The sequence below is a fragment of the Schistocerca serialis genome, chromosome 5 (assembly GCF_023864345.2).
Source record: "Schistocerca serialis cubense isolate TAMUIC-IGC-003099 chromosome 5, iqSchSeri2.2, whole genome shotgun sequence".
Lineage (NCBI taxonomy): Eukaryota > Metazoa > Arthropoda > Insecta > Orthoptera > Acrididae > Schistocerca > Schistocerca serialis.
In genome coordinates, this window is record NC_064642.1 from 498,934,694 (window position 1) to 498,945,064 (window position 10,371).

The 10,371-nt window shown below is 43.8% G+C and overlaps 1 non-coding gene across 1 annotated transcript; it reads left to right on the plus strand.

Moving 5' to 3' along the window:
- The first annotated feature begins 388 nt into the window (after positions 1-388).
- On the plus strand, positions 389-463 carry Trnat-ugu (transfer RNA threonine (anticodon UGU)). The gene has a single exon. It is a non-coding gene; the product is annotated as a tRNA-Thr (tRNA).
- The last annotated feature ends 9,908 nt before the right edge of the window (positions 464-10,371 follow it).

Below are 10,371 nucleotides of genomic sequence, written 5' to 3' on the forward strand. Positions count from 1 at the left end.
CCCAACACAGTAACCCATTTCCACGCACCGCGACTGAACTACCTTAGTAACAGGATAACTGCATTCTTAACAATGAAATGATAATTAAATGGACACTCTAGCTGCATACAGGCGTTGATATACTTCATTGGGGACATGTTGAAAATGTGTGCCCCGACCGGGACTCGAACCCGGGATCTCCTGCTTACATGGCCGACGCTCTATCCATCTGAGCCATCCGTGAGACCCACATTCCCAATATGTCCACAACACTACATTCGTAGTGCGCCTAATTGATGGCCAACATCTATTACGCGCATTACGAATGTAGTGGTGTGGACATGTTGCGAATGTGGGTCTCATGGGGAGCGTGCAAGGGATACGTCCCTGCAGGCGCACTATCATCTGTGCCCTCGGTGGCTCAGATGGATAGAGCGTCTGCCATGTAAGCAGGAGATCCCGGGTTCGAGTCCCGGTCGGGGCACACATTTTCGACATGTCCCCAATGAAGTATATCAACACCTGTTTGCAGCTAGGGTGTCCATTTAATTATCATTTCATTCTAACGAAAGCTGCATGGTCATCAACGGTAACTGTTCTTTCGGGAACAGATACTAACTTCATATATAGCATTCATAACATCCTTAATGAGATATACGTCTTTATACATTTATATCTAGAATGGGACTCATGCCTACTTCTAAACCATGTATTCTGACGCGGGCAACACCTGGGTTTTTCACCTAGTAAAGAATAAAAAACTCTAAGAGGGTGAAATATGGAACCTAACAACTTTTTTTACATCAGTGAATATAACCCATGTTAAAAAAAATACTAAATTTTCTGCGTAATTTACACGTTGTATAATGTATACCTTTTTCAATATCTAGATGCGTAGATGTGCGCTCCTGCCCTCGGCAGCGTCGTGTGTTGGCGCTGTTTGGCTGGGTTTGGGGGAGGAGGTGTGAAAGGGGGGAGGGGGAGGGGGAGGGGTAGGGGGAGGAGGAGGAGGACGGAGGCATCACGAACTATGCTTACTCGAACAAGCAGACACACAGCGGGCTGCATACTTACTCACCGTCACTCATCGTAATGATGAGTGCAGCTGCTGTTAAAAAGAAGTATTTCATGTAGTAATATTGACGTTCAAAAGCATTATACACTTCTGTGCAGAACTGGTAAACGTAATCACACATAAAAATCAGTGATGACGATAAAAAACAGTTTTGTTGAACATTTTTGATCGCTAACATATTAGTTAATAACTACTGAAATCGGTGATTATTATATTCAGATCTGAAAAAAAACTGACTACATTCGTAATGATACTGACAAACTTAGATCATCTAAGCTTCAAATTTCAACGCATTACGTTTGAAACTGGTTTTTCTTCATGGATGACGTTGCTAGTAAACAACGAAATAGGTTTTAGCCGTTACGTCTGTGAGCAAGACTGTTAAATAAATAAGTCTTTATCCTTATACAGATCTCTTGCATGGTTATTAGGGAATTTTTTTTAGATTCGAGATCTATCCGTCATACCCATCGCAACAGGGAACAATTTCCCTCTGAGCAGTAGTCTATTTTCGGTACTTTACCACAAATTCACGCTTTTCTTCGAAGTGCCTTCTTAGCGTGGCTGCAGACAATTTCCAGCTGCTTAGGAACGCCAGACGCTGCAGACTTCGCTCATTTGTGGAAGTGGAAAGCTCTTCTGCCTTAGCAAATTTCGCAACGAAATGCCCCACCGTAGCATGTAGGTTAGCCGCCTGTGCATAGTCGTGGTTCACTTTCGACTCCACCATCGGTGGCTTTTGGAGCTACGCGTTGTCATCACATCCATCCATAACACTACCATAACTCCAATTACATTCATTAGAATAACATGCAACTTTCACCTACTCCACACAAATGCTGGCCATTTTCTCCTTTTTCCGACTCTACCCACAACACCATCAAACGAAATAAGGATTAATGGACAGTTACTAACGCTACATAGCTCACTTCGGTGCTACAAGAGTCCATCTAAAGGAACAAGGATGCCGGAATCGATCTACATATGCAACATGCACCATTTCATAGATCTAGTGAGGAACTGCTCATCCATGCTTAAATCAAAACATTGCCAATATGAGTCGAGGTGTATTTGCACTTGTTGGTCTATGGACGTATGACTCTCAAAAATGTATGCTGTGGATACACATTCCCGAACCGTTGTGCCTGCATATTGAACTTTTTAAATTCGAAATCGATAGTCGAACAAATGAAACTACGAAGGGCAGCAGTAAAGTTGTAGTTACCACTTCGGGAAAGATAAAGATACGTAACGTAACGTAACATAAGTAACCTCTGGCGTGCCACAAGGGAGTGTTATGGGACTATTGCTTTTCACAATATATATAAATGACCTAGCAGATAGTGTCGGAAGTTCCATTTGGCTTTTCGCGGATGATGCTGTAGTATACAGAGAAGTTACAGCATTAGAAAATTGCAGCGAAATGCAGGAAGATCTGCAGCGCATAGGCACTTGGTGCAGGGAGTGGCAACTGACCCTCAACACAGACAAATGTAATGTACTGCGAATACATAGAAAGAAGGACCCTTTATTGTATGATTATATGATAGCAGAACAAACACTGGTAGCAGTTACTTGTGTAAAATATCTGGGAGTATGCGTACCGAACGATATGAAGTGGAATGATCATATAAAATTAACTGTTGGTAAGGCGAGTGCCAGGTTGAGATTCATTGGGAGAGTCCTTAGAAAATGTAGGTGGCTTACAAAACACTCGTTCGACCTATACTTGAGTATTGCTCATCAGTGTGGGATCCGTACCAGATCGGGTTGACGGAGGAGATAGAGAAGATCCAAAGAAGAGCGGTGCGTTTCGTCACAGGGTTATTTGGTAAGCGTGATAGCGTTACGGAGATGTTTAGCAAACTCAAGTGGCATGCTCTGCAAGAGAGGCGCTCTGCATCGCGGTGTAGCTTGCTGTCCAGGTTTCGAGAGGGTGCGTTTCTGGATGAGGTATCAAGTATATTGCTTTCCTCTACTTACACCTCCCGAGGACATAACGAATGTAGAGTTAGAGAAATTCGAGCGCGCACGGAGGCTTTCCGGCAGTTGTTCTTCCCGCGAACCATACGTGACTGAACAGGAAAGTGAGGTAATGACACTGGCATGTAAGGTGCCCTCCGCCACACACCGTTGGGTGGCTTGCTGAGTATAAATATAGATGTAGATTTTTTGTTTGTTTGCAGTATCCTCTTGGTGTCTGATATCGATATCGAGATAGACGCAGCAGCATAGGCCATCCTTAGGTTTCCCATCCGCGCCGCACGTCGTGTAGACATCGCGTCAGTTGGCAAGTCCCTCTGGTGCCGTAAGCTAGGAGGAAAGTGTGCGCTCTTTCCTCATCCAGCTTTGTTGATGTTTCCGACGCTTTCCGATTGCCGAAGTTATTTTCGCCCACAGTTATTCTCTTAACTCTTGTGGTTTGCTATTATGGCTTTGTTCGATTGCCATTGACGATTCACTGCTCTCACGTTATGGATCGTTCTCGGTTTGCCGTATCGGAATTGTGTACTGTCTTCGCTGGCGAGCACTTGGTCTTTGTGGCCGCTGGCCGTTACTCAGAAATCGACTCGTAGCACTTCCTTATTTGTCTAAAACGTCAATAAATCTACAGTCTTGATGCATATTGAAATCACCGCGCCACAGTAATGTAGCATGTTACTAGAGAAGGAAAAACAAAATAACGAAAGAGGGAAAGAGGGAAGGAAGGAAGGAAGATTACTATGGAAAAATAGTTAGTTTAGATCGCAACTAATACTTTTTTTATACCGGTAACAGGATTCAGTCAAACACAACCACTTTCAGACCATTCATCTCTGAAATCAACAAAATGGGTCAAGTATGATACAGATAATCACCATAGAAACTAGTATACAGTAACATAGGTGAAAGATAAAATATGTTCTTACACCTGGTGACGTGTTGAGCGGGTCATTAGAGCTGCTGTGGTTACAAAAGGTACCAAACAGCAACTGCTGAATAGCATGTACATACTAGGGGTTATAATTGGAAAGCTCCACTCACTGTTACATATGTGATTGGTAGAGTAAACGAACGAACGAAAAAATTATCAAATAGCGTGTATATAATAGAAAAAGCCTCTTACTGAGTATGCTCCACGGTACATATTTATTTTGTGTTGTAACTGTGTTGCTGTATGTTGGATTGTATGGTGATTAGTTGTAACATACTTGGTCCATTCTGTGAATTTCATGGTTAATGGTCTGAAACTGTCTACCAAGATAAATAAATACTAGTTGCAATCTAGACTGACTATATTTCATTATACATCTTAAGAAGATCGCTGTAGTTGGAATATAACTTCAATAGGAAGATGTATGTACAATGTCTTTAGAAACGAAGCACAAGCTCGGAGTAGCTAAGAATGGGCAAGGAAATCGGCCGTGTTCTTTCACAGGAACCATCCTGGCCTTCAGTATATGCCAAGACAGCAGACATTTACTTGAACACAAATAAAGAATTAGTAACTTTAGTTTTTCAAGGCGATAATTACATTTTTATGACTATCCCTCGTACAAATTCTCGTACACACACACACACACACACACACACACACACACACACACACACACACACACACACACACGGCCGGCCACTGTGGTCGAGCGGTTGTAGGCGCTTCAGTCCGGAAGCGCGCGGCTGCTACGGTCGCAGGTTCGAATCCTGCCTCGGGCATGGATGTGTATGATGTTCCTAGGTTATTTAAGTTTAACTAGTTGTCAGTCTAGGGGACTGATGACCTCAGATGTTAACTCTCATAGTGCTTAGAACCATTTGAACACACACACACACACACACACACACACACACACACATACAGACACACACACACACACACACACACACACACACACACACACACACACACACACGAAGCTTCTGGTACGTATGGGCGTGCAGAGAGCGTGAGGGTCACATTTAAGTTTAATAGCCATCTTAAATCATTATAAATTCCATTTAAGAACGATATCATCCTGTAATGGACAGACTAATATCAGGGGCACTGAAATGAAAACGAGATAGATGGGAAAAAGTAAGTAACTGTTTATTACTTCAGAAGTAATGGTCATTGCGTTAACACAATTATCCTTTTGTGTGACTAGACGGTCAATGCCTTCATGGAAAAATGTCTGCGGTTGCCTCTGTAGCTATGATTGTATCCAAGTGCGCGCCTCTTCGTTCGAAGCAAATCGGCGGCCACGAACTTCTTATTTCAGGGCTCCAACATTATGGAAATTGCGTGGAGAATGATCAGGACTCTACGGAGGATTTGTAAGGGCTTCCCATCGAAACTTTTGCAGCGTAGTCGAAACAACATCTGCAAGATGTTCCCGGACATGTTGTTGGCAGGTTGTTTCGCTGGGAAGTACTTACACATCCTCTGTGCCGTTCTGATCTCTCGCCATGCATTTACTTAATTTTGGAGCCCTGTTGTAAGACATGGCTCCGCAGGCAACCGCAAACATTTTTCCATCAATGACAAGAGAATGAAGGTAAGATTTTAATACGTACTTGTGTTTCCAATCGAATGAGTCTGTTCGAAAGACGTGGATTTTTCGAAAAGAGTGATTAAAATATCGTTGACGAAGTGTGACTTGAAGATAGTGGCATCGAAACTCGTCAAAAGGTTGGACTTTTACGACATAAGAAGCTTCAAGATCGCATCGCGTCAGCAATCGTTGGTTAATAAGCAGCTAGTGTTAAGTGTTAACCCAGGTTTCGGCGTAGATAACTACACCTTCTTCAGAACAATAAAACCCACAAGTGCCTAAGAAGACCTTTGTCAATGATTAAAAGAACACCATAGCTATACATTTATAAACGAAAAAGAAAAGGAAAACACAAACAGTGCATATGTAAGAAGTCTAAACCACTACTTAACTTAATGGTGTACGCTCCATCTCACACCGGCTTATGTTCGATGGGCCATGACCCGCCATAAACTGCAGCTACTAACGGTCGCTCACTTACAAGCCTGACATGCGCCAATACAGGGAAGTTACTTGAATGCGCATGCGCATACGAATACGAGAAAGTTTATACATGGGTCGGGGCTAAATAGCCCATATATTCCCAACGGTGGATCAACGTATATCAAAAAATGAAATGGATAGAACAAGAAACGAGCTAAATAGGAGATGAAACCTAAAAATAACCGCACACGGTTGCTTATGCGAGTAAAGAAACTTATATATGAAGCTACCTATGACAAACAGGAGAAACTGTTAAAAACTATACCTAAGGCCAGCAGCTAGCCTGGGGGGAGGGGGAGAGGCTGATGGGACGTCAAGTTGTTCATCTTCTTTCTTTTTATCCTCATTTTCCTTTTACGATGAAGGTGATTTTAGCCCATTGAATACCTCACGTTTTATCCCTGTATCTTTATTACCACGACATCTTTATATTACGTCCTCTCAGCCTCCCCCCCTCCCTCCCCAGGCTAGCTACTCGCTTTAGGTGTAGTTTTTAAGAGTTTCTCCTATTTGTCATAGGTAGCTTCATATATAAGTTTCTTTACTAGCATAAGCAACCGTGTGCGGTTATTTTTATGTTTCATCTCCTATTTAGCTCGTCACTTGTTCTATCCATTTCATTTTTTGATATACGTTGATCCACCGTTGGGAATATATGGGCTATTTAGCCCCGACCCATGTATAAACTTTCTCGTATTCGTATGCGCATGCGCATGCGCATTCAAGTAACTTCCCTGTCTTGACGCATGTCAGGCTTGTAAGTGAGCGGCCGTTTGTAGCTGCAGTTTATGGCGGGTCATGGTCCATCGAACATAGGCCGGTGTGAGGTGGAGCGTACACCATTAAGTTAAATAGTGGTTTTGACTTTGTACATATGTACTATTCGTGTTTTCCTTTTCTTTTTCGTTTATAAATGTATACCTATGGTCTTCTTTTAATCATTGACAAACGTCTTCTTAGGCACTTGTGGGTTTTATTGTTGTTCTGAAGAAGGTGTAGTTATCTATGCCGAAACCTGGGTTAACCCTTACCACTAGGTGCTTTCTTCGCAATCGAGGCGGGTTTTTAGTTTTTTAATATTTTTCGACATACTCGCTGGGCTGAACAGAAAAGAACTTTACATTACATCGGCTCACAAAGCGATCTTATCAATTCTTGGATAGTTACCGCTTGAAGTTGTTACCAGATCTTCGTCGACGTTGTCCAGCAAAGACGGCGGTCTGGGGAGCGTCGGAGAAGTAACAAGAGCGAGGGGGGCGCCTTAATCCGGAGCTAACAAGCGACGAACTCTGCGCTCCCAACTACAGACGGACGCCGGAGGGTGGGAGGATTGACCGAGGTGGTGGCGCTGGCCGTCCCCCCCAACTGCGCAGAATTAAGCGGCGCTAAATAAAACAACTCGTAAAGAGATTGTTGTCACTGGCGGCCCGCGGGCCAGTTAGTCGCACGCGCGCGGCCTGCTGATGAACGCCGCCGAAACTGAGCCCGCAACAAACGGCGCCCAGACGCGACGCGAATGGTCCGGCGAGGCCGGCCCGAGAGGAATTACCTGGCTGACGCGGCGCGGCCGTGCTCCCGGCCGAGTGGGGGGAGCTGCTTCAAAGGCACCTCAGATTCCCGCCGACCACTCCACCCTCTCTCCACCACTCCTCGCCGTCCCCTGGAAGACGCTCCTTGTTTTCAATTTTAGTGCGCCTCGAGGGCGCTGCGGCCCTCCGCAGCGTCGGAAAAAGGGAGAGCCGAGGAAGAGGCGAGCCTAAGCTCTGTTTGATGCAGCGGTGCGTGAAGCCGTCCAGTCTCATGTAGTTGCTTCCTCCTGCCCGTTTCGTTAGGTGGCGAAAGGCAGAATCAAAGACGAGAGGTTAAGGACGACGACAAGTTTTGATAAGGATGGGGGACAGAAAACCACAGCTTTCATCTGAATGTATTAATCATGGCGATTATATTAATAATAGGAATGGAGGTCATGTAGAATTGTGTAGATGACCAAGCTTCTTTTTTTATTTCTCTCTGGAAAGAAGGCCCCGGGAGTAGACAACAGGCCGTCCGGTGCGGCCGTGCGGTTATAGGCGCGGGTTCGAATCCTGCCTCGGGCATGGATGTGTGTGATGTTCTTAGGTTAGTGAGGTTTAAGTAGTTCTAAGTTCTAGGGGACTGGTGACCACAGATATTAAGTCCCATAGTGCTCAGAGACATTTTAGTAGACAACATTCCATTAGAACTACTGACAGCCTTTGGAGAGCCAGTCCTGACCGAACTCTACCATCTGGTGAGCAAGATGTATGAGACAGGCGAAATACCCTCAGACTTCAAGAAGAATATAATAATTCCAATCCCAAAGAAAGCAAGTCTTGACAGATGTGAAAATTACCGAACTATTAGTTTAATAAGTCACAGCAGAAAAATACTAACACGAATTCTTTAGAGACGAATGGAAAAACAGGTAGAAGCCGACCTCGGGGAAGATCAGTTTGGATTCCGTAGAAATATTGGAACACGTGAGGCAATACTGACCCTACGACTTATCTTAAAAGATGGATTAAGAAAAGGCAAACCTACGTTTCTATCATTTGTAGACTTAGAGAAAGCTTTTGACAATGTTGACTGGAATACTCTCTTTCAAATTCTAAAGGTGGCAGGGGTAAAATACAGGAAGCGAATGGCTATTTACAATTTGTACAGAAACCAGATGGCAGTTATAAGAGTCTAGGGGCACGAAAGGGAAGCAGTGGTTGGGATGGGAGTGAGGCAGGGTTGTAGCCTAGGCTGTATATTGAGCAAGCAGTAAAGGAAACAAAAGAAAAGTTGGGAGTAGGTATTAAAATCCATGGAGAAGAAATAAAAACTTTGAGGTTAGCCGATGACATTGTAATTCTGTCAGAGACAGCAAACGACTTGGAAGAGCAGTTGAACGGAATGGATAGTGTCTTGAAAGGAGGATATAAGATGAACATCAACAATAGGAAATCAGGGATAATGAAATGTAGACGAATTAAGTTGGGTAATGCTTAGGCAATTAGATTAGGAAATGAGACGCTTAAAATAGTAAGTGAGTTTTGGGGAGCAAAATAACTCACGATGGTCGAAATAGAGAGGATATAAAATGTAGACTGGAGGAGGAGGATATTAGTGTTTAACGTCCCGTCGACAACGAGGTCATTAGAGACGGAGCGCAAGCTCGGGTGAGGGAAGGATGGGGAAGGAAATCGGCCGTGCCCTTTCAAAGGAACCATCCCGGCATTTGCCTGAAACGATTTAGGGAAATCACGGAAAACCTAAATCAGGATGGCCGGAGACGGGAGTGAACCGTCGTCCTCCCGAATGCGAGTCCAGTGTGCTAACCACTGCGCCACCTTGCTCGGTGTAGACTGGCAATGGCAAGGAAAGCGTTTATGAAGAAGAGAAATTTATTAACATGGAGTATAGATTTAAGTGTCAGTAAGTCGTTTCTGAAATTATTTGTATGGAGTGTAGCGATGTATGGAAGTGAAACGTGGACGATAAGTAGTTTGGACAAGAAGAGAAAAGAAGCTTTCGAACTGTGGTGCTACAGAAGAATGCTGAAGATTAGATGGGTAGATCACATAACTAATGTGGAAGTATTGAATAGGATTGGGGAGAAGAGAAGTTTGTGGCACAACTTGACTAGAAGAAGGGATCGATTGGTAGGACATGTTCTGAGGCACCAGGTGACCACCAATATAGTACTGGAGGGCACCGTGGGGGTAAAAATGGTAGAGGGAGACCAAGAGATGAATACACTAAGCAAATTCAGAAGGATGTAGGCTGCAGTAGGTACTGGGAGATGAAGAAGCTTGCACAGAATAGAGTAGCATGGAGAGCTGCATCAAACCAGTTTCTGGACTCAAGACCACAATAACAATTGACTTTTCAGCTTTGTAGACATTGTAAAGCGATTTAGCAACTAAAATATGCATTTCAGCGTCCGTACATAATTTAAAAAAAATAACTGTGAGTATATCGCTTTATTGGCCAGAAGTCCCCATCAGAGAAGGTTGGCCATCTAGTGCAAGCGTTTTTATTTGACGCAACTTCGATGACTTGCATGTTGTTGTTGTTGTTGATGATGATGATGATGACAACACACGATCTGTCCGTATGTGGAGAAAATCCGCGACTCGGCTAAGAATCGAAAGTGAGGATCCGCCATCAGAGTCAGCCATGCTAAGAACAAGATCACGATCCGTTGACAGTAGCGTCACGGCACTGAATAGTAAGGTGTAGAAATTAGAAACGTTTTAAAACTCATTAACACCGCCAAAGGTAGAAATCAAGTCATGCCAGAGACAAAGGCAGTATGAT